This window comes from Bombina bombina, chromosome 5 (assembly GCF_027579735.1).
Source record: "Bombina bombina isolate aBomBom1 chromosome 5, aBomBom1.pri, whole genome shotgun sequence".
NCBI lineage: Eukaryota > Metazoa > Chordata > Amphibia > Anura > Bombinatoridae > Bombina > Bombina bombina.
The window spans coordinates 289,854,583-289,869,414 of record NC_069503.1 but is presented as its reverse complement, the minus strand read 5'-3'; the positions used below and the strand labels follow the sequence as shown (position 1 = coordinate 289,869,414).

The following is a 14,832-nucleotide window of genomic DNA, read 5'->3' as shown; positions in this document are numbered from 1 at the left end:
GGTATCCTTTGTTGAAGAAACAGTAATGCACATGGATGAGCCAATAACAGAAAGCAATATATGTGCAGATACCAATCACCAAAGAAAACCAAGAGAACGAAACATGTTAGATAACAGAACTAAATTGCATGCTCTCTGAATAACAAAGTAAAAAAACATAATTTATGTAAGAACTTACCTGATAAATTCATTTCTTTCATATTAGCAAGAGTCCATGAGCTAGTGACGTATGGGATATACATTCCTACCAGGAGGGGCAAAGTTTCCCAAACCTTAAAATGCCTATAAATACACCCCTCACCACACCCACAATTCAGTTTAACGAATAGCCAAGAAGTGGGGTGATAAGAAAAAAGTGTGAAAGCATATAAAATAAGGAATTGGAATAATTGTGCTTTATACAAAAAAATCATAACCACCACAAAAAAGGGCGGGCCTCATGGACTCTTGCTAATATGAAAGAAATGAATTTATCAGGTAAGTTCTTCCATAAATTATGTTTTCTTTCATGTAATTAGCAAGAGTCCATGAGCTAGTGACGCATGGGATAATGACTACCCAAGATGTGGATCTTTCCACACAAGAGTCACTAGAGAGGGAGGGATAAAATAAAGACAGCCAATTCCTGCTGAAAATAATCCACACCCAAAATAAAGTTTAATGAAAAACATAAGCAGAAGATTCAAACTGAAACCACTGCCTGAAGTACTTTTCTACCAAAAACTGCTTCAGAAGAAGAAAACACATCAAAATGGTAGAATTTAGAAAAAGTATGCAAAGAGGACCAAGTTGCTGCTTTGCAAATCTGATCAACCGAAGCTTCATTCCTAAACGCCCAGGAAGTAGAAACTGACCTAGTAGAATGAACTGTAATCCTTCGAGGCGAAATTTTACCCGACTCGACATAGGCATGATGAAATAAAGATTTCAACCAAGATGCCAAAGAAATGGCAGAAGCTTTCTGGCCTTTTCTAGAACCGGAAAAGATGACAAATAGACTAGAAGTCTTTCGGAAAGACTTAGTAGCTTAAACATAATAATACAAAACTCTAACAGCATCCAAAGAATGCAATGATTTCTCCTTAGAATTCATAGGATTAGGACATAATGAAGGAACCACAATTTCTCTACTAATGTTGTTAGAATTCACAACCTTAGATAAAAAATTCAAAAGAAGTTCGCAGCACCGCCTTATCCTGATGAAAAATCAGAAAAGGAGACTCACAAGAAAGAGCAGATAATTCAGAGACTCTTCTGGCAGAAGAGATGGCCAAAAGAAACAAAACTTTCCAAGAAAGTAATATAACGACCAAAGAATGCATGGGTTCAAAAGGAGGAGCTTGAAAAGCCCCAGAACCAAATTCAAACTCCAAGGAGGAGAAATTGACTTAATGACAGGTTTTATACGAACCAAAGCTTGTACAAAACAATGAATATCAGGAAGATTAGCAATCCTTCTGTGAAAAAAGAACAGAAAGAGCAGAGATTTGTCCTTTCAAGGAACTTGCGGACAAACCTTTATCTAAACCATCCTGAAGAAACTGTAAAATTCTCGGTATTCAAAAAGAATGCCAAGAAAAAATGATGAGAAAGACACTAAGAAATATAAGTCTTCCAGACTCTATAATATATCTCTCTAGATACAGATTTACGAGCCTGTCACATAGTATTAATCACAGAGTCAGAGAAACCTTCTTTGACCAAGAATCAAGCGTTCAAACTCCATACCTTAAAACTTAAGGATTTGAGATCCTGATGGAAAAAAGGACCTTGCGACAGAAAGTCTGGTCTTAACGGAAGAGTCCACAGCTGGCAAGAGGCCATCCGGACAAGATCCGCATACCAAAACCTGTGAGGCCATGCTGGAGCTACCAGCAGGACAAACGAGCATTCCTTTAGAATCTTGGAGAATACTCTTGGAAGAAGAACTAGAGGCGGAAAGATATAGGCAGGATGATACTTCCAAGGAAGTGATAATGTATCCACTGCTTCCGCCCGAGGATCCCGGGATCTGGACAGATACCAGGGAAGTTTCTTGTTTAGATGAGAAGCCATCAGATCTATTTCTGGGAGTTCCCACATTTAAACAATCTGAAGAAATACCTCTGGGTGAAGAGACCATTCGCCCGGATGCAACGTTTGGCGACTGAGATAATCCGCTTCCCAATTGTCTATACCTGGGATATGAACCGCAGAGATTAGACAGGAGCTGGATTCCGCCCAAACCAAAATTCGAGATACTTCTTTCATAGCCAGAGGACTGTGAGTTCCTCCTTGATGATTGATGTATGCCACAGCTGTGACATTGTCTATCTGAAAACAAATGAACAACTCTCTCTTCAGAAGAGGCCAAGACTGAAGAGCTCTGAAAATTGCACAGAGTTCAAAAATATTGATCGGTAATCTCACCTCCTGAGATTCCCAAACCCCTTGTGCCGTCAGAGACCCCCACACAGCTCCCCAACCTGTAAGACTTGCATCTTTTGAGATTATAGTCCAGGTCGGAAGAACAAAGAAGCCCCCTGAGCTAAACGATGGTGAACTGTCCACCATGTCAGAGAGTGTCGTATAATCGGTTTAAAGATATTAATTGAGATATCTTTGTGTAATCCCTGCACCACTGGTTCAGCATACAGAGCTGAAGAGGTCGCATGTGAAAACGAGCAAAGGAGATCGCATCCGATGCGGCAGTCCTAAGACCTAAAATTTCCATGCATAAGGCTACCAAAGGGAATGATTGTGACTTAAGGTTTTGACAAGCTGATATCAATGTTAAACTTCTCTTATCTGACAAGGACAGAGTCATAGACACTAAATCTATCTGGAAACCTAAAAAGGTTACCCTTGTCTGAGGAAACAATGAACTGATTGGTAAATTGATCCTCCAACCATGATCTTGAAGAAACAACACAAGTCGATTCGTATGAGATTCTGCGAAAATGTGAAGACTGAGCAAGTACCAAGATATCGTCCAAATAAGGAAATACCAAAACCCTGTTCTCTGATTACAGACAGAAGGGCACCGAGAACCTTTGAAAAAAATTCTTGGAGCTAACGCTAGGCCAAACGGTAGAGCCACAAAACTGGTAATGCTTGTCTAAAAAGAGAATCTCAGAAACTAAAAGTGATCTGGATGAATCGGAATATGCAGATATGCATCCTGTAAATCTATTGTAGACATATAATGCCCTTGCTAAACAAAAGGCAGGATAGTCCTACAGTTACCATCTTGAATGTTGGTATCCTTACATAACGATTCAATATTGATAGATCCGGAACTGGTCTGAAGGAATTGACCTTCTTTGGTACAATGAAGAGATAGAATAAAACCCCAGCCCCTGTTCCAGAACTGGAACTGGCATAATTACTCCAGCCAACTCTAGATCTGAAACACATTTCAGAAATGCTGAGCCTTTGCTGTGTTTACTGGGACACGGGAAAGAAAAAAATCTCTTTGCAGGAGGCCTTAACTGAAGCCAATTCTGTACCTTTCTGAAACAATGTTCTGAAACCAGAGATTGTGAACGGAATTGATCCAAATTTCCTTGAAGAAAACGTAAACTGCCCCATACCAGCTGAGCTGGAATGAGGGCCGCACCTTCATGGGTATTTAGGAGCTGGCTATAGGTTTCTATAAGGCTTGGATATATTCCAAACTGGAAATGGTTTCCAAACTGATACCGCTCCTGAGGATGAAGGATCAGGCTTTTGTTCCTTGTTGTGAGGAAAGGAACGAAAATGATTATTAGACCTAAATTTACCTTAGATTTTTTATCCTTTGGTAAAAAAGTTCCCTTCCCTTCAGTAACAGTTGAGATAATAGAATCCAACTGAGAACCGAATAATTTATTACCCTGGAAAGAAAGGGAAAGCAAAGTTGACTTAGAAGACATATCAGCATTCCAAGTTTTAAGCCATAAAGCTTTTCTAGCTAAAATAGCTAGAAACATATACCTGACATCAACTCTAATGATATCAAAAGATGGTATCACAAATAAAATTATTAGCATGTTATAGAATAATAATAATGCTATAAAATTATGATCTGTTACTTGTTGCGCTAAAGCTTCTAACCAAAAAGTTGAAGCTGCAGCAACATCCGCTAAAAATATAGCAGGTCTAAGAAGATTACCTGAACATAAGTAAGCTTTTCTTAGAAAGGATTCAATTTTCCTATCTAAAGGATCCTTAAATGAAGTACTATCTGCCGTAGGAATAGTAGCACATTTAGCAGGAGTAGAGACAGCCCCATAACCTTAGGGATTTTGTCCCAAAAAACTCTAATCTGTCAGATGGCACAGGATATAATTGCTTAAACGTTTAGAAGGAGTAAATGAATTACCCAAATTATTCCATTCCCTGGAATTTACTTCAGAAATAGCATCAGGGAGAGAAAACACTTCTGGAATAACTACAGGAGATTTAAAAACCTTATTTAAACGTTTAGATTTAGTATCAAGAGGACCAGAATCCTCTATTTCTAATGCAATTAATACTTCTTTAAGTAAAGAACGAATAAATTCCATCTTGAACAAATACAAAGATTTATCAGCATCAACCTCTGAGACAGAAACCTCTGAACCAGAAGAACCATTATCAGTATCAGAATGATGATGTTCATTTAAAAATTCATCTGAAAAAGAAGTTTTAAAAGACTTTTATGTATACTAGAAGGAGAAATAACAGACATAGCCTTCTTAATGGATTTAAAAAATAAAATCTCTTATGTTATCAGGAACACTCTGAAAATTAGATGTTGACGGAACAGCAACAGGTAATGTAACAGTACTAAAGGAAATTTTATCTGCATTAATAAGTTTGTCATGACATGCAATACAAACAACAGCTGGAGAAACAGATACCAAAAGTTTATAGCAGATACACTTAGCTTGGTAGCTCCAGCACTGGGCAGCGATTTTCCTGAAGTATCTTCTGACTCAGTTGCAACGTGGAACATCTTGCAATATGTAAAAGAAAAAACAACATATAAAGCAAAATTGATCAAATTCCTTAAATGACAGTTTCAGGAATGGGAAAAAAATGCCAGTGAACAAGCTTCTAGCAACCAGAAGCAATAAATAATGAGACTTAAATAATGTGGAGACAAAAATGACGCCACATCCGGAACGCCGACACTTTTGACGCAAAAAAACGTCAAAAAAATGACGCAACTTCTGGTGACACGTATGACGCCGGAAACAGAAAAAAAATTTTGCGCCAAAAAAGTCCGCGCCAAGAATGACGCAATAAAATGAAGCATTTTCAGCCCCCGCGAGCCTAACAGCCCACAGGGAAAAAGTCAAATTTTTTAAGGTAAGAAAAAAAGATTGAAACAAATGCATTTATCCCAAGTATGAAACTGACTGTCTGCAATAAGGAACGTTGAACATCCTGAGTCAAGGCAAATAAATGTTTGAATACATATATTTAGAACTTTATAAAAAAGTGCCTAACCATAGCTTAGAGTGTCACAGAAAATAAGTTTACTTACTTACCCCAGGACACTAATCTACATGTTGTAGAAAGCCAAACCAGTACTGAAACGAGAATCAGTAGAGGTAATGGTATATATAAGAGTATATCGTCGATCTGAAAAGGGAGGTAAGAGATGAATCGCTACGACCGATAACAGAGAACCTATGAAATAGACCCCGTAGAAGGAGATCATTGCATTCAAATAGGCAATACTCTCCTCACATCCCTCTGACATTCACTGCACGCTGAGAGGAAAACCGGGCTCCAACCTGCTGCGGAGCGCATATCAACGTAGAATCTAGCACAAACTTACTTCACCACCTCCATAGGAGGCAAAGTTTGTAAAACTGAATTGTGGGTGTGGTGAGGGGTGTATTTATAGGCATTTTAAGGTTTGGGAAACTTTGCCCCTCCTGGAAGGAATGTATATCCCATACGTCACTAGCTCATGGACTCTTGCTAATTACATGAAAGAAATGTGTTTCATGTCCCTTTAAATTGAGACATTATGTCATCCCTATTAAAACTCACTGGACCATACATTTATCCGTTAATAATAGTGTTGACCCTGCTTTCTCCCAATTATTAATATGAGCAGATATTGTTCTCTCCTCATAGAACCTCTGAACTATACACAGCTGAAACCTTAAAAAACAGATCCATATTTCTGACCGTATTATCCAACTGTGACATGAGAATGCATTGTGGAAATGTAGCAAGATGAGAGCAGCCAACCACGTAATTGCTGCTACTGTTGTTTGTTTATCATTTAAAGTGTAATAACTTCTGAAATTTAAGCTGCAACCTATTTCCTGTAAATCACAACAGGGGGATATGTAATCCATCTACTTGTGTCTGTGTTATCTCATAATGAGGGCATGAAAGACCGCTGCTAACATGACAGCGACAGGCCACATACAACAAAGCTTCAAGAAAACATAAAAATATGCTGTTTTTTTCCCTCACACTTCCTGACATTTTCTGGTTTTCAATATTTTTTTACTGAAGGTTTAAAAAGATAAAAAGGTTCCTTTAACGTGACATCTAATAAATCGACTCAAAATGTAATAACCCATAAAATGAATAATTATGGACAATAAAATAATGTAATATACATTCCTTGTTTATTTTGCCTGCTTTTGCTTTAAAACACCTCAAAAAATTACACTTATTCCACTTCCTCCAGAGAGGCTGATTTTTCCTATCATAAGCATGGCATAATTATCTGCCAATGAGAATTCATACACAGCTTCTGTTGTAATATATTTAAATGCTACTTTTTTTTTTTGCACAATAAATACAACTTTTGACAATGTTTCTATAAATATGGTATAATTTACCTGACTCTTCACCATTATACAAATTGATTGTTTAGATCAGAACTGGCCACATCAAAAGTACTTGAATTCCACCAGGATTTGCAAATTGAGCGGAACCCTGATCTGCCCTTTTATATATATAAATCAATTTGTAACTTTGTCTATCAAAATGGTAGCATTAAATTACTTTAAACATTTTGTTTGTACCGCGTATAAGGGGGTAGTTATCAACGTGTCTACTTTTCCTGCCTTCGCCGGCCCAATACGCCCGCCTAAGCTCGCCTAACATAGCCGCCGCAGACCTGCAAAAATTCGCCTAAGTTATCAAAAAAGCTGTCAAAAAGCCGTGCACCAAGTACGGGGCGATGAGCAGCGGACTGTGAGAGTTATCACTCATCCGATCTCGCTGCTCTTCGGCTTTTTTACAGCTTTCTTGCTAGCCTGTCACTAAGCACCCACACTAACTACACTGTTCTACCCCCTATACCGGAGCCCCCAGAGCCTCCCGCAACTAAATAAAGTTACTAACCCCTAAACCGCCGCTACTAGACCCCACTGCAACTCTTATAAATGTATTAACCCCTAAACCGCCGCTCCTAGACCCCGCCGCAACTCTTATAAATGTATTAACCCCTAAACCGCCGCTCCCGGACACCGCTGCCACCTACATTATACCTAGTAACCCCTATCCTGCCCCCCCTATACCGTCGCCCTCTATAATAAAGTTATTAACCCCTATCCTGCTGATCCCACACCTCGCCGCAACTAAATAGTTTAACCCCTAAACCGCCGCTCCCTGACCACGCCGCAACCTATATTAAATTTATTAACCCCTATCCTGCCCCCCCTACACCGTCGCCACCTATAATAAATTTATTAACCCCTATCCTGCCCCCCACTACACCGCCGCCACTGTAATAAAATTATTAACCCCTAAACCTAAGTCTAACACTAACCCTAACACCCCCCTAACTTAAATATTAATTAAATAAATCTAAATAATATTTCTATTATGAACTAAATTAATCCTATTTAAAACTAAATACTTACCTTTAAAATAAACCCTAATATAGCTACAATATAAATAATAATTATATTGTAGCTATCTTAGGATTTATTTTTATTTTACAGGCAAATTTCAATTTATTTTAACTAGGTAAAATAGCTATTAAATAGTTATTAACTATTTAATACCTACCTAGCTAAAATAAAGAGAAATTAACCTGTAAAATAAAAACTAACCTGTTACAATTACACCTAACACTACACTATACTTAAATAAATTATTCCTATTTAAAACTAAATACTTACCTGTAAAATAAACCCTAAGATAGCTACAATATAATTAATAATTACATTGTAGCTATCTAACAGCTAGATTTAGAGTTGGGCGGTAGCCGTGAAAACCAGCGTTAGAGGCTCCGAACGCTGGTTTTTACCGCCCTCTGGTATTTTGAGTCAGTCAGGAAAGGGTCTAACGCTCACTTTCCAGCCGCGACTTTTCCATACCGCAGATCCCCCTACGCTATTTGCGTATCCTATCTTTTCAATGGGATCTTTCTAACGCCGGTATTTAGAGTCGTGGCTGAAGTGAGCGTTAGAAATCTAACGTCAAGACTCCAGCCGCAGAAAAAAAACAGGAGTTAAGAGCTTTCTGGGCTAACGCCGGTTTATAAAGCTCTTAACTACTGTGCTCTAAAGTACACTAACACCCATAAACTACCTATGTACCCCTAAACCGAGGTCCCCCCACACCGCCGCCACTCTATTACATTTTTTTAACCCCTAATCTGCCGCTCCGTACACCGCCGCCACCTACATTATCCCTATGTACCCCTAATCTGCTGCCCCTAATACCGCTGACACCTACATAATATTTATTAACCCCTAATCTGCGCCCCCAAAGTCGCCGCCACCTACCTACACTTATTAACCCCTAATCTGCCGACCGAAACGCACCGCTACTATAATAAATGTATTAACCCCTAATCCGCCTCACTCCCGCCTCAATAACCCTATAATAAATAGTATTAACCCCTAATCTGCCCTCCCTAACATCGCCGACACCTAACTTCAAACATTAACCCCTAATCTGCCGACCGGAGCTCACCGCTATTCTAATACATTTTTTAACCCTAAAGCTAAGTCTAACCCTAACACTAACACCCCCCTAAGTTAAATATAATTTTTATCTAACGAAATAAATTAACTCTTATTATATAAATTAATCCTATTTAAAGCTAAATACTTACCTGTAAAATAAATCCTAATATAGCTACAATATAAATTATAATTATATTGTAGCTATTTTAGGATTAATATTTATTTTACAGGCAACTTTGTAATTATTTTAACCAGGTACAATAGCTAAAATAGTTAAAAAAATTACAAAATTACCTGTAAAATAAATCCTAACCTAAGTTACAATTAAACCTAACACTACACTATCAATAAATTAATTAAATAAAATACCTACAATTATCTACAATTAAACCTAACACTACACTATCAATAAATTAATTAAATACAATACCTACAAATAACTACAATTAAATAAACTAACTAAAGTACAAAAAATAAAAAATAAAGTTACAAAAAATAAAAATATATTTACAAACATTAGAAAAATATTACAACAATTTTAAACTAATTACACCTACTCTAAGCCCCCTAATAAAATAACAAAGACCCCCAAAATAAAAAAATGCCCTACCTTATTCTAAATTAAAAAAGTTCAAAGCTCTTTTACCTTACCAGCCCTGAAAAGGGCCATTTGCGGGGCATGCCCCAAATAATTCAGCTCTTTTGCCTGTAAAAAAAAAACATTCAATACCCCCCCAACATTACAACCCACCACCCACATACCCCTAATCTAACCCAAACCCCCCTTAAATAAACCTAACACTAAGCCCATGAAGATCTTCCTACCTTATCTTCACCATGCCAGGTTCACCGATCGCTCCAGGCTCCGAAATCTTCATCCAAGCCCAAGCGGCGGCTGGCGATCCATAATCCGGCTGAAATCTTCTATCAAGCGGCAGCTGAAGAGGTCCAGAAGAGGCTCCAAAGTCTTCATCCTATCCGGGAAGAAGAGGAGATCCGGACCGGCAACCATCTTGATCCAAGCGGCATCTTCTATCTTCATCCGATGAGGAACGGCTCCATCTTGAAGACCTCCAGCGCGGATCAATCTTCTTCTTCCGACGTCCAACTGAAGAATGAAGGTTCCTTTAAGGGACGTCATCCAAGATGGCATCCCTCGAATTCCGATTGGCTGATAGGATTCTATCAGCCAATAGGAATTAAGGTAGGAAAATTCTGATTTGCTGATGGAATCAGCCAATCAGAATCAAGTTCAATCCAATTGGCTGATCCAATCAGCCAATCAGATTGAGCTCGCATTCTATTAGCTGATCGGAACAGCCAATAGAATGCGAGCTCAATCTGATTGGCTGATTGGATCAGCCAATCGGATTGAACTTGATTCTGATTGGCTGATTCCATCAGCCAATCAGAATTTTCCTACCTTAATTCCGATTGGCTGATAGAATCCTATCAGCCAATCGGAATTCGACGGACGCCATCTTGGATGACGTCATTTAAAGGAACCGTCATTCGGCGAGTAGGCGTCGGTAGAAGAGGTTGGATCCGCGTCCGCTGGAAGATGATGGCTCCGGAAGAAAGAAGATTGAAGATGCCGTTGATAGAAGACTTCAGCCGGATCATGGACCTCTTCAGCTCCCGCTTGGATGAAGACTTCAGCCGGATCATGGACATCTTCAGCCCCCCGCTTGGGCTTCGATCAAGACATCGGAGCCAGGACGGATCGGTGTGATACCCGGCAAGGTGAAGATAAGGTAGGAAGATCTTCAGGGGCTTAGTGTTAGGTTTATTTAAGGGGGGTTTGGGCTAGATTAGGGGTATGTGGGTGGTGGGTTATAATGTTGGGGCGGGTATTGTATGTGTTTTTTTTACAGGCAAAAGAGCTGAATTCTTTGGGGCATGCCCCGCAAAGGGCCCTTTTCAGGGCTGGTAAGGTAAAAGAGCTTTGAACTTTTTTAATTGAGAATAGGGTAGGGCATTTTTTTATTTTGGGGGTCTTTGTTATTTTATTAGGGGGCTTAGAGTAGGTGTAATTAGTTTAAAATTGTTGTAATATTTTTCTAATGTTTGTAAATATTTTTTTATTTTTTGTAACTTAGCTTTTTTTATTTTTTGTACTTTAGTTAGTTTATTTCATTGTATTTATTTGTAGGTATTTTATTTAATTTATTTATTGATAGTGTAGTGTTAGGTTTAATTGTAGATAATTGTAGGTATTGTATTTAATTTATTTATTGATAGTGTAGTGTTAGGTTTAATTGTAACTTAGGTTAGGATTTATTTTACAGGTAATTTTGTAATTATTTTAACTAGGTAGCTATTAAATAGTTATTAACTATTTAATAGCTATTGTACCTGGTTAAAATAAATACAAAGTTGCCTGTAAAATAAATATTAATCCTAAAATAGCTACAATATAATTATAATTTATATTGTAGCTATATTAGGGTTTATTTTACAGGTAAGTATTTAGCTTTAAAAAGGAATAATTTATTTAATAAGAGTTAATTTATTTCGTTAGATTGAAATTATATTTAACTTAGGGGGGTGTTAGTGTTAGGGTTAGACTTAGCTTTAGGGGTTAATACATTTATTATAGTAGCGGTGAGCTCCGATCAGCAGATTAAGGGTTAATTATTGTAGGTAGCTGGCGGCGACGTTGTGGGGGGCAGATTAGGGGTTAATAAATATAATATAGGGGTCGGCGGTGTTAGGGGCAGCAGATTAGGGGTACATAACTATAATGTATGTTGCGGCGGTGTACAGAGCGGCAGATTAGGGGTTAATAATAATATGCAGGTTTCAGCAATAGCGGGGTCGGCAGATTAGGGGTTAATAAATATAACAGTGGTCGGCGATGTTAGGGGTACATAGGGATAACGTAGCTGGCGGCGGTGTACGGATCGGCAGATTAGGGGTTAATAATAATATGCAGGGGTCAGCGATAGCGGGGGCGGCAGATTAGGGGTTAATAAGTGTAAGGTTAGGGGTGTTTAGACTCGGGGTTCATGTTAGAGTGTTAGGTGCAGACGTAGGAAGTGTTTCCCCATAGAAAACAATGGGGCTGCGTTAGGAGCTGAACGCTGCTTTTTTGCAGGTGTTAGGTTTTTTTTCAGCTAAAACTGCCCCATTGTTTTCTATGGGGGAATCGTGCACGAGCAAGTTTTTGAAGCTGGCCGCGTCCGTAAGCAACGCTGGTATCGAGAGTTGCAGTGGCGGTAAATATGCTCTACGCTCCCTTTTTGGAGCCTAACGCAGCCCTTCTGTGAACTCTAAATACCAGCGGTATTTAAAAGGTGCGTGAGAAAAAAAGCACGCGTAGATAACGCACCCCTTTGGCCGCAGAACTCTAAATCTAGCCGTTAGGATTTATATTTATTTTACAGGTAACTTTGTATTTATTTTAGCTAGTTAGACTAGTTATTAAATAGTTATTAACTATTTAATAACTACCTAGCTAAAAGAAATACAAAATTACCTGTAAAATAAATCCTAACCTAAGTTACAATTAAACCTAACACTACACTATCATTAAATTAATTAAATAAATTACCTACAAATAACTACAATTAAATACAATTACTTAAACTAACTAAAGTACAAAAAATAAAAAAAGCTAAGTTACAAAAAATAAAAAAAATAAGTTACAAACATTTTAAAAATATTACAACAATTTTAAGCTACTTACACCTAATCTAAGCCCCCTAATAAAATAACAAACCCCCCCAAAATAAAAAAATTAAAAAAGTTCAAAGCTCTTTTACCTTACCAGCCCTTAAAAGGGCCATTTGTGGGGCATGCCCCAAAGAATTCAGCTCTTTTGCCTGTAAAAGAAAAATACAACCCCCCCCAACATTAAAACCCACCACCCACATACCCCTAATCTAACCCAAACCCCCCTTAAAATAACCTAACACTAATCCCCTGAAGATCATCCAACCTTGAGTCATCTTCACTCAGCCGAGCAGCAATGGAACTGAAGAGGAGACCCGGAGCGGCAGAAGTTATCCTCCAAGCGGTGCTGAAGAAATCTTCCATCCGATGAAGTGATCCTCCAAGCGGCGCTGAAGAAGTCTTCCATCCGGGCGATGTCATCTTCCAAGAGGCGCTGAAGAAGTCTTCTATCCGGGCGATTTCATCTTCCAAGCGGGGTCTTCAATCTTCATCCCGCCGACGCGGAACATCCTTCTTTCCCGACGGACTACCGACGAATGAAGGCTCCTTTAAGGGACGTCATCCAAGATGGCGTCCTTTCAATTCAGATTGGCTGATTGGCTGATAGAATCCTATCGGAAGTAAGGTAGGAAAAATCTGATTGGCTGATTGAATCAGCCAATCAGATTCAAGTTCAATCCGATTGGCTGATCCAATCAGCTAATCAGATTGAGCTCGCATTCTATTGGCTGTTCTGATCAGCCAATAGAATGCGAGCTCAATCTGATTGGCTGATTGGATCAGCCAATCGGATTGAACTTGAATCTGATTGGCTGATTCAATCAGCCAATCAGATTTTTCCTACCTTAATTCCGATTGGCTGATAGAATCCTATCAGCCAATCGGAATTGAAGGGACGCCATCTTGGATGACGTCCCTTAAAGGAGCCTTCATTCGTCGGTAGTCCGTCGGGAAAGAAGGATGTTCCGCGTCGGCGGGATGAAGATTGAAGACCCCGCTTGCAAGATGACATCGCCCGGATAGAAGACTTCTTCAGCGCCTCTTGGAAGATGACATCGCCCGGATGGAAGACTTCTTCAGCGCCGCTTGGAGGATCACTTCATCGGATGGAAGATTTCTTCAGCGCCGCTTGGAGGATAACTTCTGCCGCTCCGGGTCTCCTCTTCGGTTCCATCGCTGCTCGGCTGAGTGAAGACAACTCAAGGTAGGATGATCTTCAGGGGATTAGTGTTAGGTTATTTTAAGGGGGGTTTGGGTTAGATTAGGGGTATGTGGGTGGTGGATTTTAATGTTGGGGGGGGGTGTATTTTTCTTTTACAGGCAAAAGAGCTGAATTCTTTGGGGCATGCCCCATAAATGGCCCTTTTAAGGGCTGGTAAGGTAAAAGAGCTTTGAACTTTTTTAATTTAGAATACGGTAGGGCATTTTTTTTTATTTTGGGGGGGTTTGTTATTTTATTAGGGGGCTTAGATTAGGTGTAAGTAGCTTAAAATTGTTGTAATATTTTTTTAAATGTTTGTAACCTATTTTTTTTATTTTTTGTAACTTAGCTTTTTTTTTTTGTACTTTAGTTAGTTTATGTAATTGTATTTAATTGTAGTTATTTGTAGTTAATTTATTTAATGATAGTGTAGTGTTAGGTTTAATTGTAACTTAGGTTAGGATTTATTTTACAGGTAATTTTGTATTTCTTTTTTTTTCTCTTTATTTTAGCTAGGTAAGCTATTAAATAGTTAATAACTATTTAATAGCTATTGTACCTAGTTAAAATAAATTGAAAGATGCCTGTAAAATAAAAATAAATCCTAAGATAGCTACAATATAATTATTATTTATATTGTAGCTATATTAGGGTTTATTTTAAAGTTAAGTATTTAGTTTTAAATAGGATTAATTTAGTTCATATTAGAAATATTATTTAGATTTATTTAATTAATATTTAAGTTAGGGGGGTGTTAGGGTTAGTGTTAGACTTAGGTTTAGGGGTTAATAATTTTATTACAGTGGCGGCAGTGTAGTGGGGGGCAGGATAGGGGTTAATAAATGTATTATAGGTGGCGACGGTGTAGGGGGGGCAGATTAGGGGTTAATAAATTTAATATAGGTTGCGGCAGGGTCCGGGAGCGGCGGTTTAGGGGTTAATACATATATTATAGTTTCAGTGGGCTCTGGGAGCGGCGGTTTAGGGGTTAATACATATATTATAGTTGCAGTGGGCTCCGGGAGCGGCGGTTTAGGGGTTAATAACTTTATTTAGTTG

The 14,832-nt window shown here is 38.5% G+C and overlaps 1 protein-coding gene across 1 annotated transcript in view; it reads right to left on the bottom strand.

The window, feature by feature from the left end:
* The window catches only part of ANKIB1 (ankyrin repeat and IBR domain containing 1), a 575,165-nt gene that overhangs the window by 35,946 nt on the left and 524,387 nt on the right, over nucleotides 1-14,832 (bottom strand). The gene's annotated exons all lie outside the window — the stretch shown is intronic.